This window comes from Mytilus californianus, unplaced genomic scaffold (genome assembly GCF_021869535.1).
Source record: "Mytilus californianus isolate M0D057914Y unplaced genomic scaffold, xbMytCali1.0.p SCAF_11, whole genome shotgun sequence".
Taxonomy (NCBI): domain Eukaryota; kingdom Metazoa; phylum Mollusca; class Bivalvia; order Mytilida; family Mytilidae; genus Mytilus; species Mytilus californianus.
Genome location: NW_026262593.1, coordinates 17,153,343 through 17,177,439, shown reverse-complemented (window position 1 = coordinate 17,177,439; position 24,097 = coordinate 17,153,343). Strand labels below are relative to the sequence as shown.

The window sequence follows — 24,097 nt, the reverse complement described above, 5'->3', positions numbered from 1 at the left end:
TTAATGGTACCAAACCTTCACCCTTATCTGAAACAATAGTGTAACATCACAACATAGAAAGACACACTATAAAATGTCATTTGAAATCAAGTTTTGATTTAAAAGATAAGCATTGAAATACCTAGCGTCTTTTTAGTGATCGAAGCCCAAAGCAATACTTGATCGTAAAAAGGAGAAAAGACCAAAAAGGCAAACAATAGCCAATTATTCTGCACAGGAATAATACTTTATCTTAGAAAAGTTCGGAGTTTAAATATTGCAATGCAAACATCTCTTAAACATTACCCATATGGTCAGTTAGTAAGGATAATTAAGAAATATGACCATCATCAGTTCCCCATTAAAAGTGTTCTTGTCGTTAAAAGAATATGAAAATATCTCAAAGGAGTCTAAATCGCCCAACTTACCATTTTGGATTTATTTTCACTTTTATTTCAATCGGTTATGTTCGTAATTTATACTGTTTTCTATCCATCTATTGTTATAGTTATCAGAAAAATATCAAATAGTTAAAAACAAATATAGAATAGAGAAATTGTCATTGAAAAGTTATATCTCCTAAAGAAAGTCAATAGCCAATTTTGGTCATATTGAAGTTTTTGTAGATCTTATCTTAATGCAGTTCACTCTATGTTTTCATGTGCAACTATTAATTTCAGGATACTTGCCAATAACGCAAAAATGGGTAACGATTCGTTATTTAATAATTCCTGTAAAGAGTCACTTTCTAATCTAATGTATTTAATCTGTTTGTAGATCATCTTTTTCGGAAAATTAATAATTATAGTGTTTTTGTTTCAGTTGTCTTGTCGGCATGTGGTCCATTATTTAAAAGTGCAAATGTTAGCAACCAAGATGTTATTCCGTTTACATCTATAAAGTCAGTCTCTGGAATGGACATGTCAGATTCACTATACTTTAAATTGACTGGTAAATTTATGTGTAAAAAACCAGGATTATACTTGTTCATAGCCAGTGTTTCTTCACAAACATCTTTTGCGCAGTTTACAATGGTAAAAAATGACGTTCTAATTAATTTTGTGAAAATAACACCAAAATATGCACAGAATGGACAAAGGGGCGACATGACACATACTGGAACTGGATCAGTTATTTTACAGATGAAAATAAACGATACACTGTTTGTACGTGCCTCTGGATCTTTCGTTGTTATTGGGCCATTTTCTTGCATGTCTTTAATGCAACTTAAATAGCTTTCTTCGGCGAGATTACTTTATATGGCGTACCAAAACACGACGAAGATATCAAATTAAGGACTTTGGTTAAATCTGCACAGATAATTTTATTATTCACGTGAATTTAAGGAATGATATTTGTAAATAAATGACAACATTTACTTGACTTTTGAAAAATCAATGAAAAATACTTAAATAGTTTTGTAGTTTTATGCTCATTGATGAAAAATTGATCCCGACATGAGAATATGAAATAATTCAAACGAAAAAAATACAGCCTAATTTTTAACAAAACAATTTACAAAAAAAAAACAAATATGGCAGACATAAACCAACGAAAACGACTGAACTACATGCTCCTGTCTTGGGACAGGCACATAAAGAATGTGGCGGGGTTAAACATGTTTGAAGGCGTCACCCAACCACACCCCTCTAACCTGGGACAGTGGCGTAACAGTACACCATAAGAACAAGCTATACAAATCAGTTGGAAAGGACTTAACTTATCAGATCTATAAAAAGCAGAAAACTTTTAACAAAAACACAGACTGGACGTGGCAGGGTATTTACACATCCCTCACCACAAAACAAAAAGACACAAAACACAGATCTGAGAGTACTCGCAGTTACTGACAGCTACTTCAAAGCCAATAACTAATTAAAAAATATGTCTCTATTACTTAAATATCAATCAGTACACATCCAAAATCCAATGGATTTAGTGTAAAGACGTCATTAACAGTCAGAGAAAAACATGACCTTGTGCAATGCCAAAATATAGGTATCGACAAATTGTAGTACCGTGAATGTGCATATGTGTATAACTACAATATTTAGTAAGGTTTTAATTTACTGATAACAAAATTAATATTTATACCAATGAAAACAATATTCAAAGATCTAATTACAGTGCTGAATTTGTTAAGTTTTAGAATCAGTTTATTTAAAGGATTGCTAAGTCTAAATTTCTGGGCTCGGTAAACAACATCCCCGTAAAAATTAGGATGAGCTATTCCGTTTGAAAATGTTTGACACTGGGTTATCAAGTATATGAATATAAACGTAGTAAAAAAGACTTATAGATACCGAAGAACGGGAAGCTATTTACTACTATATATATAAAATTTTTAAAGTCCAAAATGTAAATTAAAACAAAAGATGTTAGTTATTTCCCAATTTCTGAGAAACGATAATACGTTCGGCTAAATCTTCTTGGTAGTGTCCGACTTCCAACGTCTATGGTGTTTAAAAAGTCTGTCTGAAACACCAAAACCTCGCCTCGGCTGTAGCAACACCTGATCGTAGACTATGTAATCCGTACGATTTAATGTCGGGAACTAACGGAAAAAAGGCATCAATGAAAATTTCTATCATCCTTGTACAGCTTACAGGCTTATTTAGTGAACGAAAAATGATTTTTTTGTTTCACATTCGACAAATTCCCGAATATATACACATTTAAATCAGATTTAATGCCACTCCATTGTAAGTATAGTTCAAAATTTCGGACAGGACACAACGTTATGTCGGTCTTTACAATAATTAACCAATTTTCATCTCTGTAAATGTCCATTTTGCTTTTTTCGATAAAAATAGAAATGTATGATGATTTGAAATTTATATCATAATAGCGCAAATTTAATAATTCTGATACATGCATAAAACTTGCATATCATAATAAACATATACAAATGGTACGTTGTGAAAAAAGATTAACTATTCAAAATAACGTGTTGTACATATCCCCTTGTAAATCGGTAGGAGATCTGCACCAATAATCGAGCGCGCCCACTTTATACTATACGGGACTAGATATATAGAAGTCGCAGAAATCTGCACTTAAGAAGCTAAATACAAAGCTACAAATCACGGTTTGGTTGGTAAAATATGGACATCAGAAATGTTATTGCTTTCTGTCCACGTTTTCCATCGCTAAAAAACATAGCAGTATGTCTTCACTGTGTTGTCCGGTTAAAATTTTACTTTGTGCTAACAAATCAAGAATAATGGCTAAATAACAGTCAAGATCATTTTAGTTACTCTGCGATATCATTTCTGAACACCTGTAAAACATATTTACTAACATAATTTTTAATAGATATGTAGTTCCTTTCCAAGTTAAACATTTTTCCTCAATGTAAAACATAAAACATCGTAATTGTATTAGAATTTTTACTCACGTTGTTCACAAAATTTGAGGAAACGTCGTCAAACTACGGTTTCTGACGTCGTATCTGTCATCATCATGACATCATACCGTTATTCTTTCTAAAAGGATAAATGCTGTGTAAGACACGGAGTTGGTCATAGAAACATTTCAATCATGGGTTTTTAGTGAATAAAAATTTAATGGTATACTGCTGGACATAAAATAACAAAATAAACGTCTACAGATAATTCAAAACAACAATTTATATAGATTGTGACAAGGGGGTTTGACGAATTTTACCGGTTAAAAGATACAAAGGGGCATTAAAAACTGGCAAGTCGAGTAAAACTGACAACGCCATGTCAACAAATTAAGACGACGAAAAGACAAACAAGTTCACAAAACCCTACACAGAAAATTACTGAGCAACACGAACTCCACCAAAAACAATGGGTGATCTCAGATGCTCCATGAGGGTATCAAAACCTACTCCACTAGTAATACGCTAATTGAATACTAAAGAGTATATCATATAAAAAGATTGATTTACAATTTTACGTATTTCCATAAAATCCAAATGTTATTCAATACATAATTATGTTGAAAGAATTTTTATACCAAATTTCTAATTTGGAGTAGGGCCAAGAATAGTCAAAAAGTTATTCGGCGTTACATGTTAATGTTGAGGACATAATTTTACATGTAATTGTCAAATTTTGCATCGAAGGACATCGCTTACCAACATGAATTAATGTGTGTTCGAGTGACAATAAACAGCATTACTTCTTTTTTTGGTAAACGATGTACCTCTTATACATTTTATGGTTAATATGGGCTACCTTCATCGTTTTATAATTAGATGACCTGTTTTGAAATAAGATATAATATTGTTGGAACCTAAATCAATATACACACATGAAATAGAGTAAAGGTTATAAAACAAAAATCTATCGGAATGAAGGCTATATCTTGTATTTCGGATACAAATAGATTCCTCTTCCTTCCAAAATTTGCTTCGATGCTAAATTTAACAAGGACATATAAAATTTGCAACATTGTTTTCAAAAGGCTTTTTATAATTGTGATAAACGTTAAATACCTTTTTTGGTTTTTTTTTTTGTTTTATAAGCGAAAACAAAATGATTAAATATTTTCGAACTATTCAATTTTAAAAATATGGTACGTTTCAACAACATTCCGATCCAATCGGCAATCCTCGGGTGAATCCGCTACTCTCCTTCTATCCGTTATATGAAGGTACGGAATCGGCCGAGTTGTGACGAATGCATTCCGATCTTTACCCCCGTGAGTAAAACATATACAGGAGACATGCACCCTACCTCTTCATGATACAACGAGGTTCCATTGGACTAAATAACTAAATCGGCAATCTATAGCAACAATATTATGTAGAGTTATTTTCATAAGAAAGGATCAGATAAATACCAAATTTTGAAATTAATTTCATTTCCTGTATATTTTGATGATAAAATAGTGAAAATAATTTTTTATACATTTTTTTAAATATTATTATATTGTGTTTGATAAGTTTGATAAGTCATGCGGGATCAGTCTGCATGAATTGGACGTCGCTTTCAGAACAGAATATCGATTAGAGGGCATAAATCGGCCGTCGATTTGCAATTTTAAATTATTATGATGTCAGATACAGGACGATATGAGAAACGGACGTCGATTTAAAACTGGTCGTGGATCGGAGTCCAACATATATGTAAAGTGTTTGATTAAGCAAATGTTTGTTTCAAAATACTCAGTGTTTGATGCGAAAATAGATTTTATCATGAATACATGTGTAGTATACGTCAATGGGACAGCAACCTAGCGACTAAAATAACCAAATACATAACTGGGCAACACGCAGTCTTCAATAATCATGATAATAGACATGTTTATATACAATGTGCCAGTTCTAAAACGTCAAATACAGAGTCTATACATAGTGTGGATAAATTAAACCAAAAATACATAAATCAATTCTCCAAATAACTTTAAATCAAAGCACTGTAAGCTTTGTGGGCAGTTAATTGAAACCAAAGCAAAGCAAAGATGGAAATTGTGAAAAAGTTGGTTTAACTATTTTTCACAGATTGTTATATCTAAAGTATCAAAAATTTAATTTCTGTACTGTTTTCCACTTTCCTAAACCACTAAACTATTTGTTTTCAGAGGTCGATTACCAGATTTTAAGTTACTTTAAAATACTTTTGTAAAGATTCAATGTCTGAGAAGATGTATGTATATGCATGCATGTCTACATTGAATTAATTGAAAAATAGCAAATGCATCTATCAAGGGGATTTATGAAAAGGTGGTTTAGTGAGTTTTATGGGAAGATTCAATCTTACAACATTTTGAGATTTAGCTTTCCAACTTTCCAAACTTAATATGAGGTGACAGCTTGGGAAAGTTCATGGTCAGGAAAAGTTGATAGAATTGTCTCTTAAAATACAAACAAGGTAACGAAATGGAAATGCCTTTATGCATTACAAAATACTTATAAAACATGTTAAGAATATGACAATACAAAAAGGTTGTAAAACTCATTTAATCATTAAATGTCCACAAATTCAACCTAATAATTGCATTAAACACGAAAATTCAATCAAGATTTGACAAGAAACAAAATTGTGAAAATGTAAATGTATTTCCCTGTTTATCAGAGCTTTTGAATAACAACAGTGTGGTTATTTTACCCTCATTTTCCTTCAAAACCAGCACGTTAACTTATGTTTTAACTTATATTTCATCTCGATCTATAACATAGAAACATAAAAAGTGCAATACAATGTGAAACTATTTTTAACTCCCCTTAAATAAGGTATTTTAATTGAAATGTTGAAGATAAGGCAGTAAGCTAACATCACTAAGAAAACTAAGAGAGACATGTCAAGGACAACATAACTCAATCGCAAGTGTCTTCATCATATACGAACATAGTTGTGAAAACAATCGGAATTCAGCGAATTAAAACAAAAGAATAGAGACCATGTATCATCCGATATGAATTATAAAGGGGTATGAGTAGTAAGTGTCAAAGCAACAAAAAATTCAAAATGTCATTATTCTGGTTTTTTAATATGAACAAAAGGATATGTGGGGTATACGTCAATAAGACAGCAACCCAAAGACACAAATGACAGTCATTGGAGGGCAACATTCTGTGCAGTTTTACTATTGTGCGTCTATCTTGCACGATATACGGTGTAGATAGGCTATGTTGGTGGGTGGTGGGTGGTGAATCCGGGTGGTGTGGCGGTAGCGGTTTAACCCCACCACATGTCATGCCTGTGCCTTGACGGATAGACTGTGTGTTGTTCGTTGTGTAAGGTTAACTAGCTTAGTGTACGAAATGGTTGTTAAAGGAGAAGATGAATAATATACAATCGATTATTTCCCTATGCTTTTAGCCAATAGGTAAACAGACATTTTACAGAAATATAATAAACGTCATTGGGACAGCGACCGAACGACATAAATAACCAATACACATGTACAGGGCAAATTACAGTTGTCAACAGTATTGATTGTATGTACAATATGTTAAGCTTTTAGTCGTCCTGCATCTATAGAAATTGTAAATAAATAAAACAGAAACCGTATCAGAGATCTGCCATCAACAATAAAATTTGAAACACTGAATATCATATTTTTATTAGACAACTTTTAAATGAACGTCATTTTCAACATCGATCCATATTACTACGGTTAAAAGTATTCCTTCGCAGGCAGTGAATAAAATCCCTGTCGCACATACAGACATTCCGGTCACACGATCCAAATTTATCTAAAAAAAAAGAAAATAGTTCTGAAAATTTAAGCAGTTCAACATGATAGTAATATGAAACACACTTATATATTTATAGCAATCCTCGTCAATTCTTTACACACGAGTAAAATTCAAATTATAACCATTAACAAATTGTTATCCCCTTTTAACAAAATATTCGAATAAGAAACAGTTGTTACCTAACCCGGACAAAGTTATTGAATAAGATAGCCGTTACTTCCCTTTAATAAAGTTTTTTTAAGATAGGAAACGAAATAAAGAGATTTACCAACAGTTTCTTCCCTGAATGAAACAAAGTTCACAAAATTTAAGTCGACAAATTTAAAAAACCAACTCAGTTCCTATTCCCCTTGAAGCTCCCGGACTTTTGTTTAAATTCATATCTAATCGAAATGAATATTTAAGGCTTGGATTTGCATTTGATCATTTTTAATTAAATTTTTTTAAATTATTTTTGTCTTTTTTGTGATTCATATTTATTGAAATGTCCTTTGTAGGCACTAAGATTAAGAATTGAATGCTTCTTTTTGTATTTCTTTTTGGGGTGTAAAAGCGTTGACCGAAGCACGACCAACGCGTTTACAACCCTATACAATTACGAAAAAAGCATTTAATTCATTTATTACACTTTTCCGTAACGTTAAGATCTTTTTGTTTTATTTTATTATATTATTTTCTCTAGTCTTATTTGTAAAACATATAAGTTACCTCTACATATCATGGTATTCCCCTGGAATGAGTACGAGTAATATTCCCATTTTGGGGAGCAATTAGAATGTCTGCCATAACAGTTATCGTGAGCTTGACAACATCTAAAAAAAGAAAATATTATTTCGTCTTGAAAACAATAAATGTAAACAAGCAATTTATTATTATCATAAGATCCAATGAAAATTGATGAACTTTTCTGGAGTGAACAAAATCAATTTGAAAATGGATAAACTATCATATAAGTATGATAAATCTACCTATCAACGCCATCTACCGGTCTTCCACTTCCTCCCCAGCCACAATAACATCCATAACCATTTAGTTCTCCAACTCTTTTAGATCCAAACACATGCTTTATCTGATTTCGGAGCTGCACTAAGTTTCTCTTCTCTATGCGTGAACCGACTGTCAAATGAAAGTAACACTTATATTTATATCTGTTTCTCTTATTATAATACATGATTGAGAGTTAGTTAGAGGGCGCAATAAGTTTAAAGATAACTAGGGGCCAGATTATAGCTGAAACTTATAAATATTTGCACGTCATCATGGCAGTTGTTTCGTCAGAAAATAAATGAGACAACTGTTAAGTGTCCTGATTGACTGTGGAAAATTACATCATACATTATAGACCAAGACCACCTTGAAATGTTGCAAATGACTGGGCTGCAGCATGTTTTAAATGCTTACTTATAAGGTTACTTGATCAGCTTATATAGGATTGGATCTGCTATCCGATCATCTCGGGTTTCGATGCTCAATCAACATCAAGATATGATAATAACATAACTAAAAATGTACTTTATCTTATACTTACCCGTAATACATGAGCATACGGTACAGGCAACAAGACAAGTAAATAGAAAATTCATCTGAAATTAGATCAACTCCATGCTATTATTGTGACAAAACTTTTGATATAACTTCTTGCCAAAATGCGAACGTCTCCTTAATAGGTGTTAGTCGATCCTGGCCCGTCTCTACAGCGAGATAAATGATTTTATACCATATCGGGCATTGCAATTAGCTTTTCTTCCCGAAATGAAAAGGTTTAGTTTCTACTCTCACAGAAGTCGTTCTTCTGTTGAGAGTCAGAGAAAGATTCAAAGACATGCCATGCAATAACGTAATCAACATAGTTAATTCATTTAATACAATACTATTGTAAACAGTATTTGTACATATCCATTGTTGCCATTTTATTATATTGTTGTTCTTTAAGGAAATAGGCGTCATTGGCAGATCTGTGCCTATCTCTGTTAAATTCATTGATAAATTTTCTATACTAGGGCCGATTAAAAGCTTGCCATATTGTATAGGAATTGTCTGTTTGAAAACCAAATGGTGACCTCTTAGTCTAGATGTACTATTTATTGCTGTGAAATTGAAACAACTAACCTCAAGTTTTAAAAGAGATACTAGAACGACACCCTGATAAATGGATGCAATCAATCGAAAAATTTATTGCAGAAAGGCGACATTGGAGTTATGATTTCAGATATCACTCTCCCGACACTGGTGCATCGGACTTAATGTCGCAATTTTGATCGCATATGGTTATTTTTTTAATATAGATTCATAACTACCAAACAGACTATCATCAACATGAGTCTTCTGCTGGACTAAAGAGGTATAAGTGATACTATGTCTATACCGCAGTTAGCCCTTGCGGTTGTCTTGAATTATGTTAGTGGTTAATTACCGTTGGAAACGTTAAAAACTTGTTTTTTCTCAGATAATTTTTTTCTTTTTTCTATTTTAATCATTCAAATTAATCAATTTAAAAATATTCAATACCAAATTTCTGACGGTAATAATAAATATATCAATATTTCACTATAACTCACCTCAAACCAGCGTACTTTCAACTGAAACAAGATGGACAAATGTGAGGCAAAATTCTTAGAAATTTTGAGAATTTTTTTTTATCTATCAAGATATAGTTCTTTTTCATGCATTGTATATCGATTGTATCTCCTGAAATATAAATTCTTAACAAATATTTTTTTTCTAATTACTAAATGCATATAAAATTTATTACAATCCAAGAGACCACCCAATTACGTTTAATTCGCCTTAAAATGAATGAAAAAACAATGTTTAGATAGAGCATTTGATATTTCTTACTACCTACTTTGATCAAGAAATGAATAAATTGAAATTTTACCTTTAAACAGTTCTGGCCTTTTAGATTTATAGAAATCCAAAGAACTTACTACTATGTTCATATTGTTATTAATTCGTTCTCTATAAACTTAACTATCGATTGAAGTTTCAAAAATAAAAACAAAAACATATCATGTTCAAAGAATGTGAAAGTAATACTTTCCAAATAGATGCCAAAAATAAAAAAGTCTACAATTACCAAAAACATAATAATATTTCAACTTCAGGTAAATATACCAAAAACCATTGATGATAAATTCATGGAAAATTGTATAATATTTTAATGACTGGTGCCAGCATATGTTATGTTAATATACGGTTTCAAATTCTTTTGGTATTAGATACAAACTAATTGTTTAAAGAGTTAAACATGCAAATTTAACACTAGTTAAAATATTTATTTAATGAACTTTTATTTGGTGTATTGATAAAAATAAGACAATTTCAGAAAAAGATACGATTAAAAATTTCAGGGTAATCTGTTTTAACTTTTTATCCGAACGCCTATTTAAATAATATCTGTTGAAATGACTTCTTCTTCTTTTTCGTCTTCTTCCTCTTCTTCTTCTTTACTCTTGTGGTCCTAAACAAGCAAGAAATATTTGCAACTGGACATAAAGCAAACAACAATCAATCCATTATTATTATCATAATTATTATTATAATGGTAGTTGTTTTTCCTATTCTTCTTTAATTTCTTTATTGATTTCACTTTCTGCACCGTAACGTTTCCGTTATATTCGAAGAAATTGATTGTCAAATGCACTTCTACAGTATGTTAGCCTTACATGTTCAATTTTGTTCGATCGTGCATTTAGGTCCATTAAGGAGTTCTTTGAAAGACACTTAGAAGGGGGTGGTTTATTCTTGTCCTACAACAAAATATGTTTTGTAATATTTTACACTTTATGAAAATATTAATTGATGAATAACCTTAATTGCATGCTAGTATGTATATACCTTCCATAAAGATTTTGAAATGGGGTTATAGAAGGGAAGATTTTGAGTTATTTAAGGACAAAAAAAGTAAAATAACAAAAAAATCGAACTCCAAGGAAAATTCAAAGCGGAAAGTCCCTCGTCAAATAGCAAAATCAAAAGCTTAAACACATCAAACGAATGGAAAACACACTAACAAAAGAGTGTTAATATCATTTTTTTTCCAAAACAAAATTATAAGCAGGATTATTATTCTAATGTCCTACAGACCAGCATAGTTAGGCTGGGTAAGGGGGAACCTCTGCTCATTTTTATATAGGGTCGCAAAAAGGAGACTACTGCATTCTGATGTTAGACCGGGAAAAGCTGGGTCAGGAGAACCCAGTCCAATTTTGTTTTTAGCGGGGTTTCAAATGGAAGAAATTTAAATATTTTAATGGGATTTTCTCTCAATCATATAGGTTGTCGGCGACTTTGCAACTCTACAAGTCGACTTGTGTTTGTACTCTTACGAAGGAGAATTCATTCTAAACCTGCTAAAAGACAACAAAAATATTTTGCAAAATTCTTTAATTTTCTGTCAGATATAATGATGATGTCTTGTACTTCAATAATTACCATTTGAGTAAGTGCTTGCGTCTCATATGTTCCATTGAACCTCAAGGAATACTATCGAAAGTAGAAGATTAGTTTCATATCATGACTATTTTCTCGATGTTGACACAGATAGACGACTTCATACTAGAATCTATGACAAACTTTATGATTTCAACATTCTAAATGTCAACTTCTCATTCTCAGCAGTACTTTCTTCCCCATCGAACGGTGTTTACATATCTCAATTGATACGATACGCTCGTGCATGTTCACACTAAACAGACCTCATCAGTGGGGTTGTACTCCTTACACAAAAACTGCTCCAACAGAGTTATGAGGAAGAATTACTGAATTCTACACTACATAAGTTATACGGTCACCATCACGTATTAATTAACCGATACGATATGTCAGTGTCTCAACTCTCTAGCACCAAGTTTTCACAGTTTTAGATCTGTAGATAATAGAATAGTTGTCTAATCTGTATTTTACAGATTGTGTCCTTTTCCAAATTGTAACATTTTGACTGGGTATGGAATCGCCTTGCGGGTGATGAATGCATACATAATTATACATACTTAAAATGCCGACGCACTAGATCTAGCTTGTTTTTGCTGTTCATGCGATCCTTTAAGTTGCTGTTTGTTACCTTGGTTTATCTTCCTAATCGGTTTATGAGATTTGAACATACATGTAGGTAAACTACTGTTGCCTAAAATTGAAATGTGTTTGACAAAATTCAAAATATGCGTCAAAGAGCAAGATAGTAACTGCACACAGAGAAACATATGGAAAGCGAAGGATGTTAGCTACAAACAAAAAATAACATATTCCATTGGTTATAATTTTGTATTATAGAAAATCTTACATTATGCCAAGTATTTTTTTTATTCTTTCTTTATCCCTAGATTTTTATGAATTCAAGCATTATAGTTTCAGGTCGCATATGTCCCTTTTCTCTTCTTATTGGAATTATGGATCCCATAAAAATCTCATCTGCACGCTTATTTTAAGCTTGTAAGGCGAGTGTATGGCATGATATTCGTATACTATCGACAAACCAGTTTGTTTTGAGTACATCAAATACCAACTGTTTTTTTGTTGTTAATTTTTTTTTTTACTTTATAATATTGTAACTGATATGAATAAACGAGTTATACATGTTATATATTAAGCATTCAATGGCACTTTATTACAGTAAAACTGGACGTTAATTGCAAAGAAAGTACAAAAACACAAAAACTAATAAATATATCAAATTAACAAAAGAGACGATTTTTCGTACTCTTTAGTTAAATTTCCCTTTTTAAACAGTGATGTTCCTTTTGTCCCATCCCTATATCTACTTACGGTTTGTATATTTCCAAACTTGTGTGCCTTGCCCGTGTCTATAATGACGTCTTGGATTAAAATTAATCATGCATGAGAGCGCTCGACCCTTCCCTCAAATTTTAACGTTAATGTATGATGCATAAACTGTTCCTCAGTATACTACCTTAATATTTGTTACGATTCTCGTTTTTCATTACTATTTTCTGGTTCCCGCTTGTTGTGCTAAAACTTAGGTCCAAATTGCCTCCGAAAAAGTTGATCTGATACTAATTTGGTTGTTTCAATTACGCCCTTTTTCTTTGTTATATTTTGATTTGTTTTGTGTTTGTATCATTCCAAACTATCGCCACGAGCGTACCTGTGATCAGTTTCACAAAAAATCCTACGACTAGAGTTGATCGTAAGTCATGAACAGCTCAGTATACTTACGATCAACTTTAGTGGTAGGAATTTATGTTAAATTGACTCCTGATGAGGATTTTCCAGAACCGAGTGTTGTCCGCATGTCATTTGGTTGTATATCTTCTATCTATTATAAACATAAATATTAATGCTAACAATGAGTTAGCATTCATTTATATTCAGATTATTTAGAAATATGTAAATCTCATTCCTATATCTTGGAGTCTGATTATGAGTGAAAAAGGGCTAATGAAATGGAAAACTCAGTTAAACTGTATTCGTAGGTAGACGCATCCGTACCGTTTATAGACAGGACCTCATTAACTGAGTACTTATTTATAAGTTATGTCGGTTATTTACTGAGTTCTACTCGGTTATATTGCAAAACTATGTGAATTTGACACATGTGTCCCCTTGGGTGGTGGACATATATGTCCGCTTTCGACTCAGAGGGTTAGTGCATGGTGATGAGAGACCGTAGTGTATCAAAGAAGATAGTCATCCTTGGGAAAATAGTCATATTTCATATATTATAAACAAATAATAAATGTTTCTGAATATTCGAAGAGCGATTATGATGTATCCAATAGTTTTATTGATGACAATGTTCAGACTATTCGCTGTTTTATCCATTGGAAATCACATGGCTTATATTATGACGTAATGTCAAGCTCAGATCGAATGATTGGTCGCATTTTGTTCATTGAACGTCCGATAAAGTGGACTGGAAACTTCGGACTGGAGTATGCGGGGTAAGAGCAAACATATGGCCTTGAAATATGTCATCCTACAAGAGTTATTGATAGGGTTCTTCTACATTTAGGAAGCGAGGCATTCTTAAGGCACAGGTCATACCAATTGATGTCTCCTATCGACAGAAATTGGTTAATTATTTATGCATTCGAACTTCTAAACCAACAGACGACCCTAAGTATGGAGCTACTGTAGAACGGGAGAAACTCATGTAACTATATTTCTATATGCAAGTCAAATTTTTGGATCAAAATCTATTACAGCTGGTACATAACCTTAACAACGCATTTATTAACTTGTATGTATCAAACTAAAGAAGATGTGGTATGATTGCTAACTTTTCGTTTGAGACCAAATGACGAAGAAGTTCCATTTATAGGTCACCATACGGTATAGCAAATTATAAAAGGCTTTAAAATGATAAGGGTAAAACAATTCAAACAAGAAAACAAACGGCCTGATTTATGTACAAAACAAGATTACTTCAATGAGTGTGACACAATCTCGTTTTATCCCATGCACTATATGGATGTACGCGAATTATTACAGCTTTTTGTCACCATAGGATGTTCCCTCATATCCTTAAACCAAAAGATCATAAACTGAAAGATCATTTTCTGAAAATTAAATATATCAACAGAGGTATTGATTTTATCAACTTATCTAGTGTCAGTATAACGTTCGACTTCGTCCCTCTTTTTAAGTTTGTTTCAGGTTTCTCGGACTATTTCCCTGATTTACCAATACTCGGACTTAACCTTGAACTCGTATCGATGTTATCAGAAAATCAATAATCAGCTGATTACAATTGATAGCAATCGACAACAATGGTCTAAATGATAAGCAAGATAAAGGTGTTAATTAAATTGTTTTATGAAAATGTGTGGTAAATTGGCGTCACTTGTCACATGAAGGATTGTTTTTACAACTTTGATAGCAATAAAAATTAGCGGCGCACCTTTTTCATGCACAGTTTCACGTCTCATTTTTTACTTTTAAAGATGGTTTGGAAAAGAAAACTATTGGTTTAAAGAAGATATTCAAAAGTAACACAAATCTCTGATTTTATTCTTTGTCCTTTAACTAGACAGGAAATATCCACTAAACTGATTGAAGATGAATCCCGTGTTTCCTGAAGTCAAATTTTACAGTAATTTTAATAAAGTTCAAGAAAATTTTGGTCTGATTGAGTGCTCATTTATTACAATGTAGGATATCAAGATATGTAGAATTATAATAAATGAAACGACACTGCTGCAACCGGATTTTTTTTGTAAGAAAGAAGGAAAACAAACAAGTTCGAAATAAAAAAAATATTAATGAGTGGCGAACAAAATATCGTTTTGGCTAAAGAGGTGGCGAAAAATAAAAATTGACCCAGGGGAAACCCTGAATTGAAACTGTATTTAACTATATAAATAGCCAATAACAACTAATAAAAAAATATGTTTCTAAGATTGAAATATCAATCAGTACACATTCAACACCCAGTGGATTTAGTGTAAAGACGTCATTAATAGTATTTCTGTTAATTCACTTTACAATAACTTTGGTATTGATTGATTGTTTCACAGAAATATAAACATATTTTTTATAAAGAACGCGGAAGTCATTCTTCAAATAACATATTTGGACAAATCAGTTTTTTTTATCAAAATAGATTTAAAAGAACAGAACAGTCTCGAATTACCCAGAGTTCAATAAAACTAAAATTATAGTTTGAAATAAACCCAATACCCTGATGATAAATTCGGGGAAAATAGTATGTTATTTTGATAAAATTTTACAGAGTAGGACTGATGTGAAGTCAGCATGTGTTACATTAATATACGGTTTCAAATATCTGTTGGTATTAGATTACTGTTGTTTTTACCGTAAAACATGACATTGGACCAATCGTTAAATATCATTAATATAGCTAACGTAGTTTTATTTAGTGAATTGTTACACATGCACAAATGTCAAATATAAATAATACAAGATCTGCATGTAACTTGATTTCTTTTATAACGCCTACATAAAATATCTTCAAAAATTATCAATTTGTAATATTTTTGGATGAAAAATGAAAAGCCTGTTTCCTGTAATATATTTCAATTAAGAATCATTTTCAAGTTATAATATACGGCTTCAAATATCTGTTACTATTAACACACTTTGTATATTTCTTTTAGTTAGTTCATGATATTTGATCAGTCGTTAAGAATCATTAAAACAGCTTATGTAGTTTAAATTAGTGAATTGTTACGTTACAAATACACACATATATATAAACAGATACAATAAACATTTGCAGGTTACTTGATTATTTTTTTCACAACACCCATATAAAGAAAAAAATTTTCCCCGATTTTTTGATTTAGGGAAAATATGTAAATACTGTTTTGTTTTTTATATTTTTATTTTTTTGATAAATACTCTTCAGATTTTGTTGGTATTGGGGAATCAAAGCCAGGTGATATTACCTCAATCTCTTTTTAAAGATTACACATGCTACTCAATAATTACACCATAAAGAATAGTTTATGGAAGAAGAAAGAAGTTTACTACAATCAAAACAGAACGTATTGCTTTACCATTGATTGTTATTTTGTTATATATAGAAATTTAAATCTATGCATGTTTTTGTTATTCTTACTTTGTACCTATATTTTCTTTGTTGTCAAACATACTACTCGCTACTTGTATAGTCTACCTTTTTATCCCACTGGAATTACGGATCCAATATTGTCTGTTCTCACAGTGCGAGGTTTTAACAGGAAAAGGTCATGAAATACCAACTGCGTTCCTTTTTTCCATTTGTCTCCTGTTTTTTACATGGTCTTATATTATTATAACATGATATTTATATAAATGATCACAGAATTCTAATATACCGTGAATGCACCATAAAGGATAATTACATTGCGCACACACTACAAAATGAAAATAACAGTTTACATAAATTTGGTGAGTTCGATTAGCTTTTCTTCTTTCCTTCATCACGAACGCTTAGCACCAACATTTTAATTCTTAAGCCAAGGATAATTACTTGAATATGTGAGGAGAAATATGACAAAAAGGGACATAAAAAGGATAATCCATGTCAGATCAACTTTGCCTAATGCAGTTGGAACCTCAGTTTTTTAATAATTTCTAAATTCATCAACACTTCAAAATGCGAAACAAACAAATGTACTTATATTTACATAGAAACGATTTTCTTTCCATAATTTCCTTTTTTGACGGACAAGTTTACATGCCAACTAGCTTGTTCGCTATACCTGTGTCTGTAGTCACGTCATTACATGCATAATTTCTTTCTATCTATAATATTTTGGATTTAAAAAAATAGCCCAACAGGGGCAAAATGTCCTTATTCAATGACGATCATTTCAATAACCATTCAACTGACAACTTTGTTGATGTTGCATTGTAGATCCTATCTTGCTGTATTAGTCTTTTAACCGTTTTGAAGTTAATGGCAAAACAGAGATAAAATCATCATTAAGGAGTCGATTTTTTAATCAAAAGAAATATTGCATATGAATATGAAATGTTCTAGCAACAGCACAGAATGAATATAAAATTGTCTAGCAACAGCAAGTTATAAGTTATCTTATTTTTGGCTCCATCATTCGTATGGTCTGATACATATTTTATTGCTGAGTCTGGGCAATATACGACACGACATTTTTTTTTACAGATTTAAGTATTGGTATTGATTCAAAGTATTGTTTCACGGAGATAAAAACCTAAAACAAATCATACATAGGTTTCAAATACATCGTCAAGAAAGTTCGACGTTAATAATTCGTAATGTCCAATCATATCAGGTAATTTAAGTGAGGTAATATTTTTTTCTAATCCGAAAAACGTACGGTAGGCATACACTAGTACACAAAAGTGTTGTTGCGTTTTCAAAGTCCGTCAGTATATTATGGATTTCAATATATAAGACAAATCTTGCTTGTCTTTAGTACAACTTAAATAGATTTATCTGGAATAATTACTTTATATGCTGTATCAACGACGGAGATATCAAGCATGGACCTTGGTTAAAGTTGCACAATTAATTTTATCATTAACTTGCATTTAAGGAAATATATTCGAAAATAATTGATAGCATTATAAGATAAAAAAAAACTAAAATAGTTTTGTTGTTTTATGCTCATTATTGAAAAATTTAGTATACGGGTTCGATGTAAATTGAAACAAAAAAGTTAGCTGAAATAGTCTCAGATCGATGTCTGTTCCCCAAATCGACGTTCAATGTGCCGTAGCATTTTCAAATGAATGTCTAATATTTTTACACTCTAATCGATGTCAAATACGGATAAATCATTTATCCCCAGTTTGATAGTCAGTTATTGTCACTGTAGTAATCGTTTGGGTTTTATATTATTCTGCCTAAATAGACTAAATTGTTTTTGTTTGTTGGTTTGTTTTTTTTTCTGCTTTATTGTAAATATTTCAAATCTTAATGACTTAGTTGCCGAACAACAAAAATTACAACAGCCCGTCCTAAGACGCATCCAAGAATAAGAATTATAAGACATATGTGTAGCCCTTACGTCAATGAAACAGCAGCCCAACTACAAAGGTCACCGAAAGACATTTAGAAAGCAATGTATCGTCTTGAACAATAAACTGATGTTTATCCAATATATCAAGCTCTAAACAAATGCTGAATAAAGAAGTAAGGCCGTTTACTCTGACTTTTTTTAACACCAACGGTACATTTAAAGTCTTTCGATCTTTGTTATCCTGGTATGAAACTGCTCGTTAATGTAGACATAACACCTACTAATACCAAATACCCAAGTCGAATTTTGACACTGCCTTATCAAGTATATAAATATTAACGTAGTAAAAAAGGTTAATAAAAAAATTTTCATTCACATAGCCATTCTTGGAAGTGTCCGACATCCAACCCAGCAAACACAAAAACATTTTTAAAATGTTTTCAAAATGTTGTGTGTAATGTCATGAAAATATCACAAAAAAACGTGAGAAAAACATTAAATGTATGGTAGAATATATATCGTTAAAACGTTTTCTAATATATTTTCTAAAATATTTGCATAATATAATTAAAATGTTTTAAAGAAATATCATGATAATGTGAAAAACAATGGCGTATAAAACATTTTGATAATCTTTTAAAAAATATTTTCTAGAAATATTTTCTGAACGTTTGAAGAACATCATGAACATCAAATAATGTTATAAAAATGTTTTTTGGATGTTTTCTTGCAAGTCAGACTGTGCCTAAAAAATGTTTTCAAAATGTTTTAAGAAGATGTCTTTGGTTGATATCTAGATCATATCAATATAAAAATTTCTGTACTTTTGATTGAGTTTCCTGCTTTTTTAAATAACAAATCATTATTTAAATTAATTTATACACAGTGATTAATTCTATATACAAACAAGAATAAATCAGTTGTTTAGCTAAGCATATGAAATTCACAATTCAAAGTCTCTAAAAACATGAAGTATCTACAAATTTGACACATCCAAAATGGCAGACATAACTCATCATGGTCAAGCCACTTACCAAATATGAAGTCATTCTGTTCATCAGCATTACTAATTAAAGTAATGAAAAATTTGAGAACAATCAACATTTTGAAATACAATGTATAAGCAAACAGGAAACAGGTGCCAGATACAAAAATGTTCACACATCACAGTTCATCACTATCAAGCAGCTCATTAAATATGAACTCATCTTTATCAGCAGTTTTGGGAAAAACGGTGATGAAAATATTGGTTGGACAAAATCCGACAAATATAGGTGGACAGACGACAGACAGTTCAAGAAAGCCCACATTCCAACCACAATGGTATAATGTTTAGTTTTTCACTCTCAACTTTTATTACCTATCTTATACACATCATGCATATGTCAACCTGAACATGCATGACATATATGCCATTGGACATTATGCAAACATTATACACATTTTTAAGTTCAAGTTACATTGACTAAAAATTGTGTTCCAAATTCAGATTTTTCAATACAACTTCTCTTTCTAAACTAAAACGCTACACTTCTAACAGGGTTACATCTTAAGTCAATAATCATTGATAATTGGCTGAAGAGATGAGAACAAAACACCATTTTACATCAACTATTTGATTTATTTAAGAATACATTGAAAAAGTCAATCAATTGTCTTATTCAAAATCACTTGGAATGTCTTGTAGTGTCTTATATCTTTTTCTTGCTGTGCCATGCTTCTGAAGAAAAAAAATTAATCTTGCATTCATATATAAACTTCTTGCACATTCCTTTATCATAGAACAATTCACGTTGCCTGAAGGATATACATCCCCTCCCCTTTAAAGTTTTGAAACAAATAACGATGATAGTGTGTCGGAAGGGGACGACAAATGGCTGACCATGTTAAGAGAGAGAGCAATATGCCACGCTGAACTTCATTTAGTTATTAAATAAAAACCACATAAAAAACTTTAGACTAGATATGTGTCCAGTCAAGAGTCTTATTTTATTATACTCGTTGATTGTTGTCTATCATATTTTTTTTTCTTTATTGTTTTGTATAAATCAGGCTGTTGTTTTTTTTATAGTTTTCATTAAATGCATTGTATCATGTAGGGGCCTTTAAAAGCCTTGCTACATAATGTCATTAAACATCTTATTGTCCTTTTTAAGTGTTTAAATCTGTAAGAGTTTATAACTTGTCATTTGTATCTAAGGGCATATGATACAGTCCTAGAAGTATACTATAGGCACATAATACCTTATCGAAGTGTTACGCATTGTTTTCGCAATGATGATAATAATATAACTTAACTCCGGAGAAACACACAGATGTCATTAAATGAGTTGTGTATATGTATTTGAAATACTTCAAAGGAAAGCAAATATGTTGTTTATGAAAGCACACTGTTGGACTAAAAGATTGATTTAAATAAACAACTTGTTTCTATTTTGTCACAAAAAAAATAATTTATTCAAATATCCAGATATCTTTTCTGTATTGTAGGCCCTTAATCTTGAATGTAATGCATTGTTTATGCTAAATATTTGAATTAAATATGGAATAACAGTAATTCTGTATGAAAATCTTACTTCAAAAAAAAATTCTCCTGAAAGGTTGTAGACATTCCAAAGAACCTGCGCCACTTCCAAATTGTAAACCTGCATATTGAACTTGTCCTTTGTGGCTTTTCTTTTAGCTCCTGTTAAAAAATAAAAGATACATTGTATGTACATTGTGTGTATGAAGCAATAAATATAATTTTAAGCAACAGTTTATATTAGCTTGCTTGTACTGAAGTCTTACATAGTCTTTGTAATGTTTATTAAGCTGTTAAGGGAAATTTAATTTACTGTTTTGCAAATACATACATACACTGATTTTACTAGAAAAAAAAAACCACATATTCAAATGGTGCTTATATTAGTGTTATTGTAACTTGTTTGTGTGCCTCGGAAACAAGGTATTGAGTCATGCTTATTGCAATAGTTGTTGTTGGTTTAAGTCTGTCAAATTTCTTTTTCATAATGTGTATTTAATGTAGGCAGTTAGTTGTTTTGTTTCAATTGTGTTGAGAAAAATTTAACATTTGTTTGTCAAGGCTTCAAAGTGGACTACATGGCATTGGTTTTCTCAGTTTTGAAAGCCGTACAGTGACCTATAATTTCTTTTATCCAAGTCATTTAAATTCTGGTGGATAGCTGTCTCATACACCTTATCGCTATTTCAGTATTTGAAAATCTGTCCCGCTTGAAGTTTTTACGTCAACATACGTCATACAATAATACACCTTATCGCTATTCCCACTTGACCCGCTAATCTATCCTGCTTGAACTTTTGACGTCAAACAACAATCACTTTTCCATTGTGGCATCAGATATTTTTTATGATGACGTCAAAATTTTAAGGGAACTTGTGACAGTTGTGTGATGTCCAGTAATGGCGGACAAATAGCGATAAGGTGTATTACTTTCAATTGTGGTGTCAAATATTTTCTAATATGAACAGTCAGGGTGCTACTTAAACAAGTGATTTCATCATCACTTATTTCAGTGATTTGATAAATTCAGTTATCACCTATTTAAGTGATTTTAGTGTTTTCTTTGATCTTCAAATGCTAATTTCATTGAGTTTCCATATTTTCACAATCTTTTCTATAATTTTCCTACATGAATCAATTATCCCTTTTTCTTTGTATATTAATTTCACCAGTGCGCTTGGGCAGTAAGTTAGTGCTCTAAAGCTTTCAAAAGTACCCTTGGGAATTTTTCTGTAATCAAAAATTCATTAACTACTCTTACTATCAGACAAAGATCAACAATATTAGGTAACCTGATTGGTTTTCTTTAGAGTTAGAATGATCTACTTCAAGGTTATGACCTGATCTACAAACTATTCCAGTTTTTGCATATTTTAAAAAAACTGTAAAAGTGTCAGGCTTATCAAGCAAAAGACAATTTCTGCATGTACATAGTTGTTTTTTCAATGGAATTGTTGTCTTTTTACCAATAAAAAAAACAAGCTTGTGGGAAAAATATCAAGAAAATGTTATAAACACTTTTTTCTTGTTTCAGTGATTTTGAAGTCTGTGTGAAATTTTTTAATATTTCACAGCCAAAATCACTCGAGGAAGTGATTCTGAAATCACTTCTTTAAGTAGTACCCCTGACTGATGAAGTCAACATTTTACGGGAACTTTTGTGTAATGTCCATGGCCAGTAATTGGCGGACAATTAGCGATAAGGTGTATTGGCAATCAAACACACAAGCCACATATCCTTATAATTTTTTTATATGATTATCAATGAACAAATTCATAATTGGTGTACGTAGATGCTTGAACAGTGGCGGATTTAGGGGTCCCGACCCCCTTATGGAGTTACTTATAAGATAAATGTATAGACTATAATATTTACAAGTATCACTCCAAACGTTTGCTTGCCTTGGGCAGGGGCCCCCCTTTTTCATAACCTTGATCCGCACCTCCAGAAACAGATGTAATTTGGTTCCGATTATGATTGAACACACACAATGAATGCACAAGTTTCATCTTAACAGATTAATCATTCTTACCAAGTGAGTATATATCGCGCAACAAACAATTTTCTTGGCTCTCTTTGTTGATATCCTGTCTTCGTTTCGAAATTCAAATTTCAAAATCATTTCCGGTGATAAACAAAAGTCGATTCCGGAAAAGGTCGGTTTTCCGTAAGGCATATAAACGATACGAAAATTGAACTTAGTACAGTTACAGTTTTCATTTCTTAATTTCTAAAATATACACGAACGAAATGAATAAACATCAAAGAAAGGTGATTGTTTATTAATACATTATTGCTTAATTTAATGTTGACTCTTTTGAATTTTAATATAAGAAGGAATAAAATCTTACTTCAAGGATCTTCAAGATATCAATTAAGGATTTCAACCATAGTATCTTGCTTGTCATGATATTGATGAAATGTAGTACTATATCTTATCCTGAAAAAAAAACGAGCTAATCCCACAAAACGTTGTTTGTGGGGTTTTGAATAAAGTTTAAATAAAATGTTATTTTTATATCCGTAAAATGTTGAATAAAATATCAGTAAGACTATTAAGCATTGTGTATGTCAGAATATTTTATAGAAAACTTTTAGCTGATATTTTTCAGATGTTTTATGTAAAACATTTTAATTTTACGTTATAAAACATTTTATGCAAATAGCAAAACTATATTTTCTGTAAAATATTTTTTTGCAGAATGTTTTTTGGATATTTGGAAAATATTTACTTTAAATGTTGTTAAAATATAAAATACCAATTGAAGTAAATATTATTTTTTTATATTATAAAATATCTACGGGATATTTTAGAACAATGTTTGAGAACATGAATACAAGATATTAGCAAATAATATTTTGTTAATGTTGTAAAAACATTTTACTTAAATGTTAGAAATAAAACATTTCAAAAACAATAAAATAAACGTTTTTTTTTATGTTTAAATGATATTTTATTGAAATATTTTGTGAGAGACGTCCATATGACATTTAAAAAATGTTTTTAAAAAATG

The 24,097-nt window shown here is 31.2% G+C and overlaps 1 protein-coding gene and 2 long non-coding RNA genes across 3 annotated transcripts in view; all 3 read right to left on the bottom strand.

Annotated features, from left to right (window-relative positions):
• LOC127719686 (basic phospholipase A2 Cc2-PLA2-like) overlaps positions 1 to 24,097 on the bottom strand; it is a 202,494-nt gene that overhangs the window by 146,100 nt on the left and 32,297 nt on the right. The gene's annotated exons all lie outside the window — the stretch shown is intronic.
• LOC127719693 (uncharacterized) overlaps positions 7,110 to 24,097 on the bottom strand; it is a 47,563-nt gene continuing 30,575 nt past the window's right edge. Inside the window, exons 2-3 of the long non-coding RNA XR_007990456.1 lie at positions 7,862 to 7,965; positions 7,110 to 7,150 (exon numbers count right to left, since the gene is read on the bottom strand). This is a non-coding gene — a long non-coding RNA (uncharacterized LOC127719693). The remainder of the gene's footprint in view (positions 7,151 to 7,861; positions 7,966 to 24,097) is intronic.
• On the bottom strand, positions 20,159 to 23,619 carry LOC127719689 (uncharacterized). Its single transcript, XR_007990450.1, has 3 exons — positions 23,116 to 23,619; positions 21,135 to 21,244; positions 20,159 to 20,278 (listed from the first exon to the last, which is right to left on the bottom strand). It is a non-coding gene; the product is annotated as an uncharacterized LOC127719689 (long non-coding RNA).